Consider the following 16,754-nt stretch of genomic DNA (forward strand, 5'->3'; position numbering starts at 1 on the left):
CAAGTGAGTGGACACTGCTGGTCCTCAGACCACACTTTGCCTGAGGATAGTAGGGGGTGGTCTGAAGGGGTTCACTGCCCCCACAGCCACCCGGTCTATGAGACTGAGCCGTATCTAGCCAGGGCTGTGTTGGCCAGGCCCACTAGAATTTGAGGGAGCTGAAGTCATTTAGAACAGTAATGTTCCAACTGGGCTATGGTTCCCCAGCATTTCCCAGGGTTTATCCAAGGCTGTGATTTCTGGCTTAAATATTATTTCTAGTGTGCTGCTTTTCCATCACAAACAACAAATGTCTGAGTGTCCACTATAATTATGGTAATATTGGCTGACCAACTCCTATTAAACTGTTTATATGAATGACTTTATTTAATCCTCACAACCATCCAAAGTTGAGAGCAGGCTGGCCTGGTGTTCAGTTTGTGAACAAGTAACTCTGAAGTGTCAGGACTCCCATGGATATGGAAGTGCAGGCTGGGAATATGCAGTAAGCAACCTTGACTTAGTCCGGGGGTGTATGGGGGGCTTCTCTGAGCAAGCTGAGACCTGAAGGATGGAGCGATAGCTGGTGGATACACAGTCTGCAGTTCAGTGGGGAGGTTGGGGCAGGAGACATGGTGTGGGAGTCATTAGAGATCAGATGGAATTTAAAGCCTCAGAACAAGATGAGATCATCAAAGGAGGGACAGCGGGCTTGACCCCACGTGTCACACGCTCCCTCAAATTCTGCTGGTTGCCCCAGCTCCCTCTGCGATGATCTGTGACCAAGAAGACCCCCGCCTCAGACTCAGCATTCTCATGGCTGCAGTGCACCTCTCTCCTGTCCAATCCCCGTCCTGTCCCTGTACCCTTGTGTCCCAGCTCTCTCACTGCAGGGCACTCCTACAGATGGTTATAGAGTAGACAAGGGACTAGGTGCACCCAGGGATGGCCCCCACCTGGGAACTAGGTGGGGGGTGCCTGGAGGAGTGAGGCCGGAGCCCTGGTAGCTTGTAGCTTAGTTCCTGTGGTCCTGTCCTCCCAAGGACAGTCCAGGCCCCTGGAGCCAAGTTCTAGGGAGTTCCTCCTGCTGGGCTGTGGGAAAGGGAGAAGTCTGAGGGAAGAGGGGGTGCTGTATCTGGTTGGGGGCCCAAGGAGCAAGGCCCTGTGGCCCATGCTTACCTGCATCAATCCCCCAGCCCTGGTCAGCAACCAAGACACCCCAGATCCCTGACAGGCTGGACTGTCATTGCTTGAGGCCTTTGAGCAACCAAGGCCCCCACACATAGAGGGCAGTGGGACAGCAAGGGCCAAGGGGCGACTGTGGCCAAGCTGTGAGGGATGTCTTCTCAGGGTATGGCTGCCCTGAGCTGCGTTGTAGGTGGGAAGGGGGAAGTGTGGAGGGCAGGAGTAGTCCCTTAGGGATGCTGGGAGTGTGGCCACCTCAGAGCTGGTGCAGGTGGGCCCGTGGCCAGCAGAGGGCACCATGTGGCCCAGGCCTTGTCTGGAAAGGATGGACACTGCCCTGGCCGGCTCCCCTGCCAGTATGTTTTCCAAATCCCCACGGCTCCAGGGCGAGTGTTGCCTCTGCTCTCCGCTCCAGGTAGGCGAGCTTGGGTTTGAATCTAGGCCCTGCTGTTTGCTGTGTGGCTGTTCAACGTCAACCTTCAGAACCTCAGTGTCCCAATCTGTAAATGAGGACAGTTCCTTTTTCCGGAGATGGTCATGAGAATTAAAACCCTTCATAAAAGTTTAGCATCATATACCCGGCACAGGTAAGTGTCCAGTATGTGGTGACCATTGTTATATTTTTGTGACCCTCCAGATGTGGGAAGTCTGCGCTCCCGAGGAGAGGGAACTGGGGCACTGGGCATTTGGGAGGCAGAGTCCAAGAAATCCATAGCCTGCTCAGGAGTCTCTCCCTGGACCACAGCCCTTATTTCCAGCAAATCCTTGCCCTGAGGGTATTTCTTGGTCTGGGGTGGGAGTTGGGGTGCAGGAAAGGACCATTCTGGAAGAGAGTCTAGTTTCCTCTAAGAAGAGGCTCTAGGGGGAGGAGGCGGTCCTCAGTGACTGCGTGCAGTAGGCTCTCAATACGCATTTGTTGAGTGAAGAAATGAACAAGTGTGTAGGAGAGACTGCCTTGTACTGGACTGGCCTGACTTCTGGAGGCGGACACCGCCCAGACCAGACCCCAGACAGTGCAGGGGCTCCTGGAGAGGGGTCGGTGAGTCACAGGTGTGCTGGAGGTTGACAATGACAGCCCAGAAACCTATTCCTGGGAACTGGTTTGGCCGCTGTGGTTTACCACTTCCGAGGGCAGAGCACTGTGTGCTTCCAGGTGCCTGCAGGGACCCGTATCAGTACCAGAGCCAGGGACGCAGGCCAGACCACAGGTGGGCACCAAGGTGGCATTTGCATCCCATCCTCACGGCATTTACTGCCGTCAACGGCACCCAGATCCTCTGAGCACCTCCAGCTCTTGCCTTCATGCTATTGTCTTCACTTACCTCTTTCTTCCCCCACATCCTGGCTTCCTGGTAGTTGAGCACACTTTAACCAGGAGCCAAGAGGGTGTAGGCTTGGGGCTGGGGGTCCCACAGAGAGCTGGTGGGTTTGGGGCAGTTGTTACCAAGATGGGTCAGGAAGGCTATCTGTGTGTGTGTGGAGCCCCTGCCAAGCCCCCCGATGTGGGTCATCCAGGGCTGATGAAAACGCACGTCCCTGTGCGGGAGATAGGACCTAGGAGATGGGAAAAGTGAGCACCGGTGGGGAACTGGGTAGGCTGAGCGTCCTGTGAGTGGGGCCCATGCAGGAGGGTCTGAGAAAGCCGGGCCTCCCTCCAGTGCCTTGGGTTGGGGACAGTGACCATTCAGTGAATCCCCAAACATGAGACCAGAAAGGGCCTTAGAGCCCAGCCAGAAAGGGCACTGCCTTCCCCAGAGTCCCACAGCCAGTGTCGGCCGCACCCAGCCCAGGCTCTCTCCAGGATGCCGGAGCCAGCAGGGAGAGCCAAGGTCCCCCAGAGAAGAGAAAGAATCAGTGGTTGGGAAACAAGAAACAACTCCAGCTGGCTCTGATCCCCAAGCCAGGCAGCCAGGCTTGCAGGGGTCCAGTGGGGTCCAATCATAGTGGTGGTGGTTGGGCCCCAGGGGAGGCAGCTTGGCTCTGGGGACTCGTTTGCATGGAGTGAAGTGGAATTTGCATCTTTGAGAAGTTACAGCTGGGAGAAGGGAATGGGCGGTGGGAGCTGTTAGGCAGGCCTTCCATCTCCTGCCTCCCTCTGGATGGGGTGGGTGTGGGGCATCAGGCCCTGTGCCAGCCAGCCCCCACCTTACCTGGTGTGAGGAGCACAGCTGAGTCCCAGTGCCCTTGGCTCAGCATTCAGGCTCTGTTCCGTGTAGAAGAACACACGGCTTAAGAGAAACAGAGGCGTCTCCATAGCTGCATATGCATGCACACATGTGCATGTGATCCAACATACATGTGCAGTACTGTGCACCACTTACACGCAGGAACATGTTCACAAAACACACGTGCATCCACATACTACACAGGTGCCCACTCATGACCCTAGTTCATACACAGACGCACCAGCACACCCTGGGAGTCACGTAATCTCACACCAGCATGTGCCCACACAAAAGTTCACACCCATTTCCCACGTTCATACTCAATAATAGTGGGTATTTTTTTTACTAGTTTTCCCTGTAAATCAGGCATATTTGAAATTCTATTCCGTCCTCACAACAACTTTCTGAAGTAAGTACTATTTTTTCTTTGTTATTAATGTATACTTTACACACAGTAAAGAACACAAAACTTACAGTTTCGCTTGATGAACTCTTTTTTTAAAATAAATTTATTTATGTATTTTTTGTTTATTTATTTATTTTTGGCTGCGTTGGGTCTTCGTTGCTGCACGTGGGCTTTCTTTAGTTGCGTCGAGCGGGGGCTGCTCTTCGTTGCAGTGTGCGGGCTTCTCATTGCAGTGGCTTCTCTTGTTGCGGAGCATGGGCTCTAGGCACACGGGCTTCAGTAGTTGTGACACGCAGGCTCAGTAGTTGTGGCTCACGGGCTCTAGAGCGCAGGCTCAGTACTGGTGGCGCACGGGCTTAGTTGCTCCGTGGCATGTGGGATCTTCCCGGACCAGGGCTCGAACCCGTGTCCCCTGCATTGGCAGGCAGGTTCTTAACCACTGCACCACCAGGGAAGTCCGATGAACTCTTTCTTAAGCACATGATGCATAACCATCATCCAGGTCAAGATCTAGAACATGTCCACTGCCCCAGCAGGCCTTGTCCATCAACAGCCCACACAAGAGGAGCCAATGCCCTGTTAAGGCAAGCGCCATTGTTATTCCCATTTAAGAGATGAGAAAACTGAGGCTTAGACCCATGGTCACATACTAAACAGTGGCCAGGCTGCAGGCTCTCTGACTCTAGACTACCACACCACTTAGATAGCCGTTCTTATGCACGTGCACACCCTCCACTAATAGAGGGACATGATCACAAAAGGGGTGGAAGGGCCTGTCTTGTTTTTTCCATGTGGAAAGCAGCAGAGACAATGTAAGCTTTGTTTTCGATCTGCCCTTAAAAGGGCATGACTTGGCTCACGAAGGATAGAAGGATCCGTGAACTCGGTGAGCTCAAGGGCTGCAGCTCCTGCCCTGGGGCACAGTGTATCCATGGGGCAGGGGACGCATTTGAGGACACTTCTGCACTAGAAGAAGCCATTCAAGGCATTTTCTTCGTGCCCTCCATCAGCAGAAGCACTCTTGGCAAAGCTTGACATTCATTCATTCATTCATTCTGTTAATAGATACACAGTGAGCACTTACCTACCTTGTGCCCAGCCCTGTCCTAGGTGCTGAGGATGCAGCAGTGAAACAGACACAAAATATCCCTGCATCATGGAGCTGACATACAGTGAAATATATGGTATTCTGGGTAACGAAAAGGGAGAAACAGAAGAGGATAGGGCAGAGAAGGGGGAGTGCAACTTTAAATAGGTCAGGGCAGTCCCCACTGAGAAGGTGATGTTTGAAGAAGGATGTAAAGCAGCTGAGGGAGTGATCGTTGTGGATATCTGGAAGAGCATTCCAGGCAAAGAGAATGGCCAAACAAAGCACAAAGACAGCACCCATTGTGTTTAGATGCCAGTTGTGGGTTATGTGAATTGCAGACTCTGGCATCTGCTCCCCTCCCCAACTCGTGCTGTGTGACTTTGGTGGATTCACCCTTCCTCTCTGGGAAGAGAGGAAAATAATGAGCTTTCCTGTCCACCTGAGCACTCTTGTCCTCAAGGACCTGCCCTAACCAGTGGAGGAGCATCTGTGGTCACCCAAGTTATGGTCACGGGCCTGGCAGAGTTCCACAGCAGTGGCTCTGGCCTGGCCACCCTCACTCCAGGGCTGGCCATAGACTCAGTCCAGGGCCCTGACTCCTCTAGATGAAGTGGCCAGGGGTGGCAGTAGGGGAGGCCCTGGCGTAGTTCCTGGATATTAGAGCATTTTCAAATATTGACTATGTGTATTTGGGAGAATGGGATGGCGTTACTGGGGATTTGTAGGTGCCTGGGGTGTCATATGTTTATCTGCATATTTACTGTTGAGGGGAACAGTGGATGAGTCTAGGGTCCCTTCAGACTCCACCTTCACTGGACACCCCAGGCCTGGCTTATCTCTGAAGGACCTCTGTCCTGGGGACCCCCTGACCTCCTCCCAGGGTTGGCTTCACATCTAGGCCCTGTTCCCCTTCCCTTCAACCCCTTAGCTTCTCAAAAGCCTCCTTAAGGGAAATGGTTACCCAAGACCATCTAGACAAAGAAGGAGATATTAACAGGCCCTGTTGAGTCATTTGGGAATTGCAATCAGCTGTAAGTAACATGGTCCTGAAAGACAGTGGTTTAAACAAGATAGGGGTTTATTTTCCTCTCCTTAGATGGAAAGTCCGAAGGTAATTACTGGGCTGACTCCCATCCTCAAGGCCTCCTTGTTGTCACAATGTAGCCACTACAGCTCCAGCTATCACATCCCAGTTCCAGGCAGAAAGGAGGAAAGACTGAATCAGTCCCCTTTTAAAGGAACTGTCCTGGAATCCCTACCCAACAACTTAATTTATATCCCACTGGCCAGAACTTGGTTAACTTCCTTCTGTCTCCAGGGAATGCTGGCATGACTTCATCCAAGATAATTGGGATTCCATTAGTAAGAAAGAAGAGAATGGATATTGGGGAGGCAACTAGCACTCTCTTTCCTATATATACTGTGTATTTTTCCATCTCTGTGCCTTAAAAAAACTCACACTGTTCCCTCTACCTGCGAAGCCTTCTACCCTCACCCCCAGTCATCTATTCCCTGGTAAGGAGCACACAGCACATTTTCTGAACCTACTGGGGTTACCGTGACAGAAACCCCTCAGGGTTGCTCAAGTGAAAGGGGGAGGGTGGAGTTAATTGTAAGAACGCAGAATACCAGCCTATTGTGTCCATCATGGGGGAGGGGCAGGGCCTCCCCACTCCCCTGCTCAGCAGAGGTCAGAGCTGGAGACACAGCAGTGGACAAGCCAGGCCAGTCCCTTCCTCCAAGGAGCTGACATTCTGATGGGGAGAGACAGTCATCATACAGACCAAAACCTAAAGAAGATCGGTTCAGGCTGCCCTGAGTACCGAGAAGATATCAGGGAAAGGCGGTAGATAGAGATTAACCAGGTGGTCAGGGAGCACCAGGCACACAGCCAGCACTTAATAAGTGTGTGTTGAATGTAGCCCTCAGGAAAGTGGCCCAGATTCCAAAGGCTGTAGACTTCTGAGGCACAGGGGATGAACACAGCTCCACATGGAATGCCCCAGGGCAGGTGTCAGGTGCTGGAGCTCTCAGCCCAGGCGCTGGCCCAAGCCTGGAGAAGAGACCAAAAAAATCACAGGGGAGTGTGTGTAGGGGGTTCTGCATCAGTGCTGAAGCTGTTCAGAAAAGCTGCTGGATCCAGACACCTAGCAAATGCAGAAAGTCCAAGACTGTGGTTCCTGTGGGTCACCCTGAGTGGTCCTCCCTCACAGACCGGGTCCCACGTGTGTGGTTGAATGGACTCCCGGAGGCCTGAAGAAGGAGGCAGGACCTCCTTTCCCCCAGACCCTCACACGCCAGGCAGACCTGGCAGCCCACTCAGCTTGGAGGGGAGCCAGCCCTACCCCTACTGGCCATGGGAGAGAAGTGGCTTTCACCACTGGGGGCAGAGACACTGTGCCCTGAGCACCCTTCTCTTTAGAGAAAGTGGCCTCAGGGTGCTGGGGGAGGAAAGAGAACCGGCTGGTTCCCCAAGTCGTCCCTTCCTGCAAGTCCTGCTGTCCCAGACCTTTTCTCTCACCACAACATTTCTGAGGCCCTTAGGAAGATCAAGTGAACTTCTCAGTGAGGAGCTAAGGACTGATACTGCTTAAGGGGTGATGCTGTTATTGAGTAACAATACCATATGTGTATATGATACCTTTTCTCCCACAGGGGCTCCCTGGAGCCTCCATGGACCCCCTACAGAGAATGTTGTCTGCCCCCATCCCCCCACCACCACCTAACACATGAGAACACTGAGGCTCAGAGAGGAGATGGACTTGCTCAGACTCCCCGGAGGAAAAGGGGCAATGGCCAAGGGGAGAGGGCCAGAGCTGCATCCTGCGGTCAAGGGTCTTGGATGCCGGGGTAGGACTTTACCCTGTGGGGTCACTGACTGCAAACACACATGGTAGAAGCACCCCCACATCCCTCCCTGGGTCTGCTGTCCTCGTGCACAAATACTAGCTCAGCTTCTGACAGCATTCACAAATACTGTCTTACCTGTTTCTCCCATCAATTGGCCCAGAAGATGTACTGTATCCCCATTTAACAGTACAGAAAACGGAACGCTAAGGAGGTGGAGACCCTTGCCCAAGGTTTCAGGGCATCTGGGCCAGGTCCTCTGGTTCCAGGCCTGCCCTTGGTGCCCAGCGCCCCTGTGGCAGTGCTGAGAGGCAGGTAGACGAGTAGGACATGGGCTCCATGTCACTTATACCTGGCCAGGTGTCATTTGGGTCAGTTCACTGATCTGCTGGGCCTCAGCGTCGCCACCCCTGAAATGGGGCTAGTTCCTGCTCCACAAGGTCTTCGTCAGACTGTACTTGGCTCATGCCCACCTGAGGCCCCTGCCCTCTTCTTGGGGCCAGGTAACAGCTGGGGGGCAGCTCTTCACTGTGTCCTGGTGCCCCCTTCCCCGCCCTGGCCCTGTGCCAGCTAGGCCCGCCCGTGCCACATCTTCCAGATGGTACCATAAATCCATACCCAAACCTGGGCTTCCCAGGAACAAACAGCCCTTCCCGGCCCCTCCCAGGAGGCCCCACCCCCCTGGAGCCCTCACTAGCAGGATGCCTCATGCCTGGGGCCAGGGGTGAGGGGCAGCCACTCAGGGCCAGGACTGTGGTCTGCCCTTTCTGAAAAGGTGGAGGGGAAGCCAACCTGGGAGACTGAGGCCAGGGTAGGGAGCTGTGAGAACAGGCCTCAGGACCCCTGAGACTGCCCCGTCCCCTTTCTCTTCCTAACCCTCCTTCCTCTCTCCTCTCCTCTCTGTTCTCTGCTCCTCCTCGCCCTTCTCAAGAGAGACCCACTTCCAATCTGCTCTGTGACCTTGGGCAAGTCACTGAATCTCTCTGAGCTAGTTTCTCCATCTGTGAAGTGGCCCCTTTCCTGGGCTGGCTGTAGAGGCTGAAGAATGCTTTGGGAGGCCTCAGGTGAAGGGCAGCCTGCTGGCCTCTCATCTGCTACCCCCTACTGTTGGGGGGCAAAGGAGGGGTGATCCTTCCCTGGGTGAGCAGGGACTGGAAGTTTGGAGAGCTAAGGTCCCAGGCCAGGCAAGTAGGGTCCATGTCCCCTCCTCCTGGCCCCCCAGGAACTCCTCCCTTCAGCTCGAGAACCCCCACCCTTCTCAGAGGGCCCTGCTGGACAGAGCTCGGGCCTCATTTTTCCTATCTGTGCAATGGGATGGGCAGGGTTGGTGTCGGGGGAGGGAGGTAGGCTGGGTAAAGTGCCTGGCCCTACGGAGCTCGGCCCCAGTATCTCGAATGGATCAAATACCTGTACCGGGAGACCTGTGCCTCAAGCCTGATGTACCTCTCCCAGCACCTTGGTCACCAAGACTCAGGCTTTCTTCTCTGAAACTTTGATCTCCTCCCTGCTCAGCTTCCCTCTGGCACAGAGAGTCTGTCTTGTACAGTGAAATTCTTAATTACAGATTGCCTGTCTGCTATTGTTTTCTTTTGTTTCATGTGTGTTGGGAGGGATAGAGCACAGTGGTTCTCGGGCCAAGCTGCCAGGGTTCAGTCCTCACTCTGCTTGCTGGCTGTGTTACTGGGAGGTAATGTGGCCTCTCCTCTGCCTCAATTTCCTTATCTGTAAAATGGGGTTGATAGTCGTAGTGCCCACCTCATAGGGTCAGTGTACAACGCTAATGTTAAAATGTGTAAAGTGCTGGGAACCGTGAGGGTCTGTGCCTGGGCTCATCGTTACTCTTCTTGTCCACCTGGTCCCAGAGGGTTCGCCGTGATGCACGCCACCAGCCCCTGCATCTAGAAAGGCTGAACCACAGAAAGATGGCCCCAGGCAGTGCATGGCCACCAGGCAGGCGAGTGAAGACACCTGTCCTGGAACCTCCCTCCGCAGGTCTGGTGGCTGGAGGACAAGCCAGTGGTGGTCTTTGCTGGGCCAGGTGACTGCCCGCCCTGGGAGGAGAGACAGGGGCGTGGAGATCTGGGCTCCTGATTCCGCCTACTCACCTCCCCTCTGTGGGGTCTTGGCTGCCCACTTGCCTCCTCTGGGTCTCAGTTTCTTCATCTGTAAACAGGAAACAAGAGCTTCCTCTCAAGGGTATGTGGAGATGAAATGAGACAGCACGTGTGAAGAGCCTGCCCGGTCAATGTGAGTGCTGTTGAGGACAGCAATGGAGAGTAAACTCAGCAAGGGGCAGGTGGGTCCCTCCCACAGTGAGGGGACTTGTGGGCAGGTACTAGGAGGGTCCACAGGGACCTAGTGACTGACTGTCTAGTCCAGCCCCTCGGCATTCAGAAGACCAGGCTGAGGCCCAGAGAGGGAAAGGAACGTGTGGAGGTTGCACAGCAAGTCAGGCAGAGCTGGGGCTAGAGCCAGGTCTTGAGCCCCCTGGCCCAGGACCTTGGCCTGCCCACCTTGAGGGGTACAAAGAGAGGGTCTCCAGCCTCTGCTCCCCTCCAGCCCCCAGGCTTCCCGCCCACTCCCGCCTCAAATGCTCTGGGATGCCTGGTTAGGCACACCCTTGCTCTAAACAGCTCTGCTACTGCCCAGCTCTGGGCAGGTCACCTCAGTTTAGAATAGGACCCTGCACAGGACTGTCATGAGGACCCAGTGGGTGATCCACCCCCACATACACACGTACACACAGTACTTCCCACCCCACGTGTGTCAGCGAGACTAATCCTTACCTCAGCCTAAGAGGCCCAGGAAGGTGCGGTGACTCGCCTGAGGTCACGTAGGTTGTCTGTCCCCCTGCCCACTCATGTATCTGCTCACGCGAGAGAGCCGAGCACAGGGCACCTCAGAAAGCTCAGCACATTCCTCCCCTCCTCACGCCTCTCCAAGTCCTAGCCGGTCCCTCGAGGCCCGGCTCCCGGCCGCCTCTGCCATGATGCCCTCCCAGCCCCCTCCTCCTGCCCTGGAGTCCTTCCTGTCTGCCCTGTCCTATTCACACCGGGCAGCTGGCCTTGGCTCACCAGCCAGATCGTAAGCTACCTGAGGGCAGGGCGCTCGGCTGGGCACACAACTGTGGCTGAACAAGAAGTGGTGAATGAGCATGGGGGTGGGGGGGAGCATGTGAGGGAGGGGTTGAGCCCTGACGGCAGGGTGAAGGTTTATGAGTGATACCCGAGATGCTGGGTGGGTCCGCTTCCTGCAGCTGCTGCCAACTGCGTCCCAGACTGGGCGCGGGGATCCTGGCTTACCCAGCATGACGCAGGAGCAGCGTCAGATGGCTGAAGGGGGCAAGGGTCATCATTTGGGGGTAGGGCAGCTTCTGGGGGCCACCAAGCTGCTGAGCCCAGCGAAAGGTACGCGTGGCAAGCTGTCCACTAAGGTGGAGGGAGGGGCTGGACAGAACGACCTTCCTGGGACCGACTGACTCTGTGACCCCTTGAATATCCCAGCCCATGTACAGGCCAGACGGAGCTGTGATCAGAGTCTGGGCTTGGCTGGCTTCGCATCCTGGCTGTTTCTTGGTAGATATGTGTCCCTGGGCAAGTTAATCAACCTCTCTGGGCCTCAGTTTTCTCGTCTGCAAATGGAAGTATGATACCTACCCCATAGGGTTATTATGAGAATTAAATGACATTATGTAGAAAAGGCATTTGTTCACAGTGCCTATACCATAGAAAGGGTTCAACAAATGCAAAAAGTGATATTATTGTATTTATTAGCTATAGGCACAGAGACCATGAGAGACTGAATTGAAGCCCCACAGCAGGCAAAGCCAAGGAGGGACCGAGACTCCTACTTGGTAACTATAGCAAGAGGCAACAAAGCATGGGGCTGTGCATGAGACCCTGAAGCCAGGCTGCCTGGGCTTGCAGGTCAACTTTGCCACTCACAAGCTGTGTGACCTTGGGCAACTTCCATAACCTCTCTGTGCCTCATGTGCCCATCTGTGCCTCAGTTTCTCCATCTGTGAAATAGGGATTATAATAGTGCACCTGCCTCATAGAGTTGCTAGAAGGATTGAGTTAATTTGTGTAAAGTGCATGGAAGAGTTTCTTGTACTGAGGAAACACTCCATAAGCTCAGCAGTTATCGGGCTATGTGACCTTGAGCAAGTCCCTTCCCTCTCTGGGCCTCTGCTTCATCCCTGTAAAATGAATCATGAGACTAGTTCAGCTGGAGGCTCCTTCCTTCCAGCTTTGAGATCCGTAGTTCTGGGGAGTGACGGCACACTCCCCAGAACCCTCGTCCCACACACCTGAGGGCAGGACCCTTCCTCAGCCTCTATCCCTCCCCCTCTCCTTTCTCGTCCTCCAGGAGAGCCAAAGGAGCCAAAGAAGAAGGACAGCCTTGGTGGTGAGGAGGTGGGGAGGCAGTCACAGGGTTGAGACAGTGGGGAGGTGATGCATCCCCCCTCCCACCAACCCTCTATCCTGTTCCCACTGCCCACTGGTGCCCCAGGGTTGGGCAGCTGGACCAGGCCCCTGCTCATCTCCGACCAGGGTGGGACCCACAGAGGCAGAGCTGGCTTGCCCCCTCCATCAGGAAGGAGAATCCCCAGAGAAGCCCCCTCCTTGGCTTGGCAGAGCCAGGCAGGCCTTGCCCAAGAATGAAGACAGCAGAGGCCAGGAATCAAGCCCTGACAGCTGTGGGACCTCAGGCAGACCCCTGATTCTCTCTGAGCTTGTCTTGGGGTCTGAGCACAGGGGGGCAATGTCTCGGCCCCTGCTGGACCTGGTGACAGAGAGCTCATAACCCAGGGAGGTAAGAGCTCAATGTCCCTCACCCCCAGGGGCCTGATGCAGGTGGTCTTATCGCACGCCTCACCTGCAGCCCTCTCCACCTGGCTGGGCTTGAGTCGCTTTAGGGAATGGTGCCTCTGACTAGAGCCTCATGGTGAGGTGAGAGCAACTGGAAACCCCACACCAGGAAACAAAGCCTATTCTCTGTCACCCCTCCCGTGACCCTCCTTCTTCCCACACCTGTGGCCATTGTTGTCCAAGGAAATCAGGCTTCACACGGGAACCAAGAGGAGGGAACCTGGCCCTGCAACCTCCCCACACCCTCTGCACTCCCCAGGGATATTCCTAGGCCTACCTCAGCCCCATCCCCCATTTCCCTCCCACTTCCTGGTTGGTACCCCTAGCCCCAACAAATTCCATCCATCTATCCATCCATCCATCCATACCTTCATTCCATGCATAGCTATTTGCTAGGCACTGCACTAGAGTCCAAAGATGCCCAGCAAGTAAGACAAAGCTTCTGTCTCTATGGACTCCCAGCGCAGGGCAGGAGACAGACTAGGAGAAGGACTATTTGATAAGGTGGGATTTGTACCCTGATCCCAGGGCCCTGATACTGGCCGGATCAGGGAGGCTTCTCAGAGGACATGATGCCCATGCTGGATTGTGCAGATTAAGAACAAGGGCATGTGGAGAAGTCTGGAAGCAAGAGCTACTGTCAGCCCCACAAGGACAGGACCCATTTTGTTCATTGTTGTGTCACTAGTGTCTAGAACAGTGTGACATGCAATAGATGCTCAATAGATGTTAGAATAAGTCGGTGTCTGGGGAGAGCTTCCTAGACCTGAAGCGGCAGCTGTGATTGTGAGCTGAAGTGGCGTGGGCGATGGGGGCAGGACCACACCGGGCCCCACGGACCCTGTGCACTTGCTCTGAGGGCAGTGGGGAGCCATGGGGGCTGAAAGCAGCCGAGTGACACTCCGCCTCACCCTCCGTTCCCTTCCCCTGACTCTGACTCTCTGAGCCCCTGCACGACCCAGCTGCAGCTGCCCCTTCCCTCATCCAAGTCCATATCTGTTGGTTTGTGGAAATAATCACATATTAAGCATCTACTGCATGCCGGATGTTTTGCTGTGAGCTGGAGGTGAATTGGACAGTATTGCCCACAAATTACCCACAATCCAGGACAGGGACTCTTTTTAAAAAAATTTTTTTTAATTGAAGTGTGGTTGATTTACAGTGTTGTGTTAGTTTCTGGTGTACAGCAAAGTGATTCAGTTATACGTATATATACATTATTTTTCATATTCTTTTCCATTTTGGTTTATCACAGGGTATTGAATGTAGTCCCCTGTGCTAGGGGACCTTGTTGTTTATCTATTTTATATATAGTAGTTTGTATCTACTAATCCCAAACTCCTAATTTGTCCCTCCCACACCCCCTCTCCCCTTTGGTAATCATAAATTTGTTTTCTGAGTCTGTTTCTGTTTCGTAAATAAATTCATTTGTGCCATATTTTAGATTCCACATATAAGTGATATTGTATGGTATTTGTCTTTCTCTTTCTGACTTACTTCACTTAGTATGATAATCCTTAGGTCCATCCATGTTGCTGCAAATGGCATTATCTCACTCTTTTTTATGGCTGAGTAATATTCCACTGCATATATATGTGTATATATATGTATATATATATATGTGTGTATATATATATACACACCACATTTTCTTTATCCATTCATCTATTGATGGACACTTAGGTTGTTTCCAGTGAACACTGGGGTGCATGTATCTTTTCGAATTAGAGTTTTGTCTGGATATATGCTCAGGAGTGGGATTGCTGGATCATATGGCAACTCTCTTCTTAGGAGGACAGGGCCTCTTAATCTGGGGTTCATGGAGGGGCTGCAGGGGGTCTGTGAGCCCCTGGAATTGTGTGTGTATTCTGAGGTGGGAGATCTACAGCTTTTAGTAGATTCTCAATAGTGACCAGCTCCCCACACAGGTCAAGGCCCACATGTATAGGGAAGAAAGTTGATTTCCTGGCATTGCATCTGGATGCTGTTGAGAGATGTCAGGTCCCAGGACCTCCCAATCTTAGCTTAACCCTGACTCTGCCCTGGACCCCAAACCCTCCCAACCCTACGTCAGGAGCTGGCCATTCCTGGCAGCAGGTGAGAGCCCCAAGCACTTCCTGCCTGGTGGTGCAGCTGCCCGGCAGGGGTGTGCCACCCACAGCCCTGGCCCCTGAGGCAGCTTTAGTTGTGTCAGCTTAGGATGGTTCTGGGAACCTGTGGCTGCCACTGTATCTGGAAAGTAACCATGGGGGAGGGGCAGGACTCAGGGTCAGGGCACGGGCAGTAGGATCTGAGGGTTGGATCCACACAACCAAAGGGCACAGGGGCTCCCCGACTGCAGCAGCTGGCAAAGGGACATCTTTCAACACTAAGTCCCACCCCACCCTCGCCCAACCTCTCCCCGCCAGCCCTCAGAAATGCTCTGTATTTTTTTCTTTTCATATCCCTTTTCCCCTTTTAGCATCTTCATTCATTTCATTCACTTATTCATTTCTTTCATTTATTCTTGAGCACCTAGAAGGAGGATCGGAGACTGACTAGGAGCACCAGGCTCTTATGTCACCAAGCTGGGCTGGAGGAAGCACTTGGTGGGGGGTGGCGGGGAGAGGAGGCCAGGGGAGGCCAGCAGGGAGCATGGGGCCAGCCAGGGTACTCCCCACGGCGTCCCCAGGCGTCCGAGCTGGGACCCTGCAGGGAGGTGGGGGCTGAGCCCATGACTGTAACCCCCTGAGCTGAGCTACAGAACATGGCAGGGGTGGGGTGGGGCTCGTGTGGGGACCTCATCATCTAGGGCTCTGGAGCAGAACAGGAGTCAACTGGAAGAATGTACCCAATGAATCTCCAGCATCATTCAGTGGAGAGGATGCCCTGAACCCTCAATTGTGCCTCAATTTCCTCATCTGTAAAATGGGGACAAGTTGGGGGCAAAGTATAGGAGGATTAATGTGAGAAATAAGGGACTTCCCTGGTGGTCCAGTGGTAAAGAATCTGCCTTGCAATGCAGCGGACGCAGGTTCGATCCCTGGTTGGGGAACTAAGATCCCATGTGCTGCGGGGCAACTAAGCCTGCGTGCCACAACTACTGAGCTCGCACACCTCAACTAGAGAGCCCGCGCGCCACAACTACAGAGCCCACATGCCCTGGAGCCTGCGCGCCACAACTGGAGAAGAGAAAACCCACATGCCACAACTAGAGAGAAGCCCGCGCGCTGCAATGAAAGATTCCGCATGCCTCAACGAAGATCCTGCATGCTGCAACTAAGACCCAACACAGCCAAAAATAAATAAATAATAAATCTTTTTTTAAATGTGAGAAATAAGTGAATTAATTCACGTAACATTGCTGGTAATAACCTTGATTCTGGGTTGGCAGTGGGTTCCCTGTGTTCATTGTATGATTAAAAATTGAGGGCTTTACTGGTGGCACAGTGGTTAAGAATCCACAGGGGACACAGCTTCAATCCCTTGTCTAGGACGATCCCATATGCCGCGGAACAACTAAGCCCGTGTGCCACAACTACTGAGCCCGCGCTCTAAAGCCTGCGAGCCACAACTACTGAGCCCAAGCGCCACAACTACTGAAGCCTGCATACTCTAGGGCCCGTGTGCAACAACTGCTGAGCCCACGTGCTGCAACTACTGAAGCCCGTGCGCCTGGAGCCCGTGCTCCGCAACAAGAGAAGCCACTGCAATGAGAAGCCTGCGCACTGCAACGAAGAGTAGCCCCCACTCGCCACAACTACAGAAAGCCCGCATGCAGCAATGAAGACCCCAACACAGCCAAAAATAAAAAATAAATAAATAATTAAAAAGTGATATCCCTTTAAAAAAATTTTTTTGAAAAGGCCATGCATGGACCCTTGGTGAGTGTGGTCATAGACCCAGGATTATGGTTAATCCAATTAACATTGGTCCTAATAAAAGCCTCTAAAGTGCTTGACACATGCTGAGTGCTCCCTAACCCTGGCCACAATCTAGATGACAGAGACAGAGGTTCCCACAGGGAGAAACTTCCAGTGTCGACAGGGCCTGGCTGTATGCCAGGCACTTGCACTTTCTCTCATTTCCTCCTTACAGCATCTCTTTGAAAAAGGAATCCTTGTTCCTCTTTCACTGAGAAGAGAAACTGAGGCTGAGAGGGGAAGTGACTTGCCCAAGGTCACACTGTGGGACTGCAGCAGAGCTGGGATTTGAACTCCGTTTCCAGACTC

This window comes from Balaenoptera physalus (assembly GCF_965194825.1).
Source record: "Balaenoptera physalus genome assembly, chromosome: 11".
Lineage (NCBI taxonomy): Eukaryota > Metazoa > Chordata > Mammalia > Artiodactyla > Balaenopteridae > Balaenoptera > Balaenoptera physalus.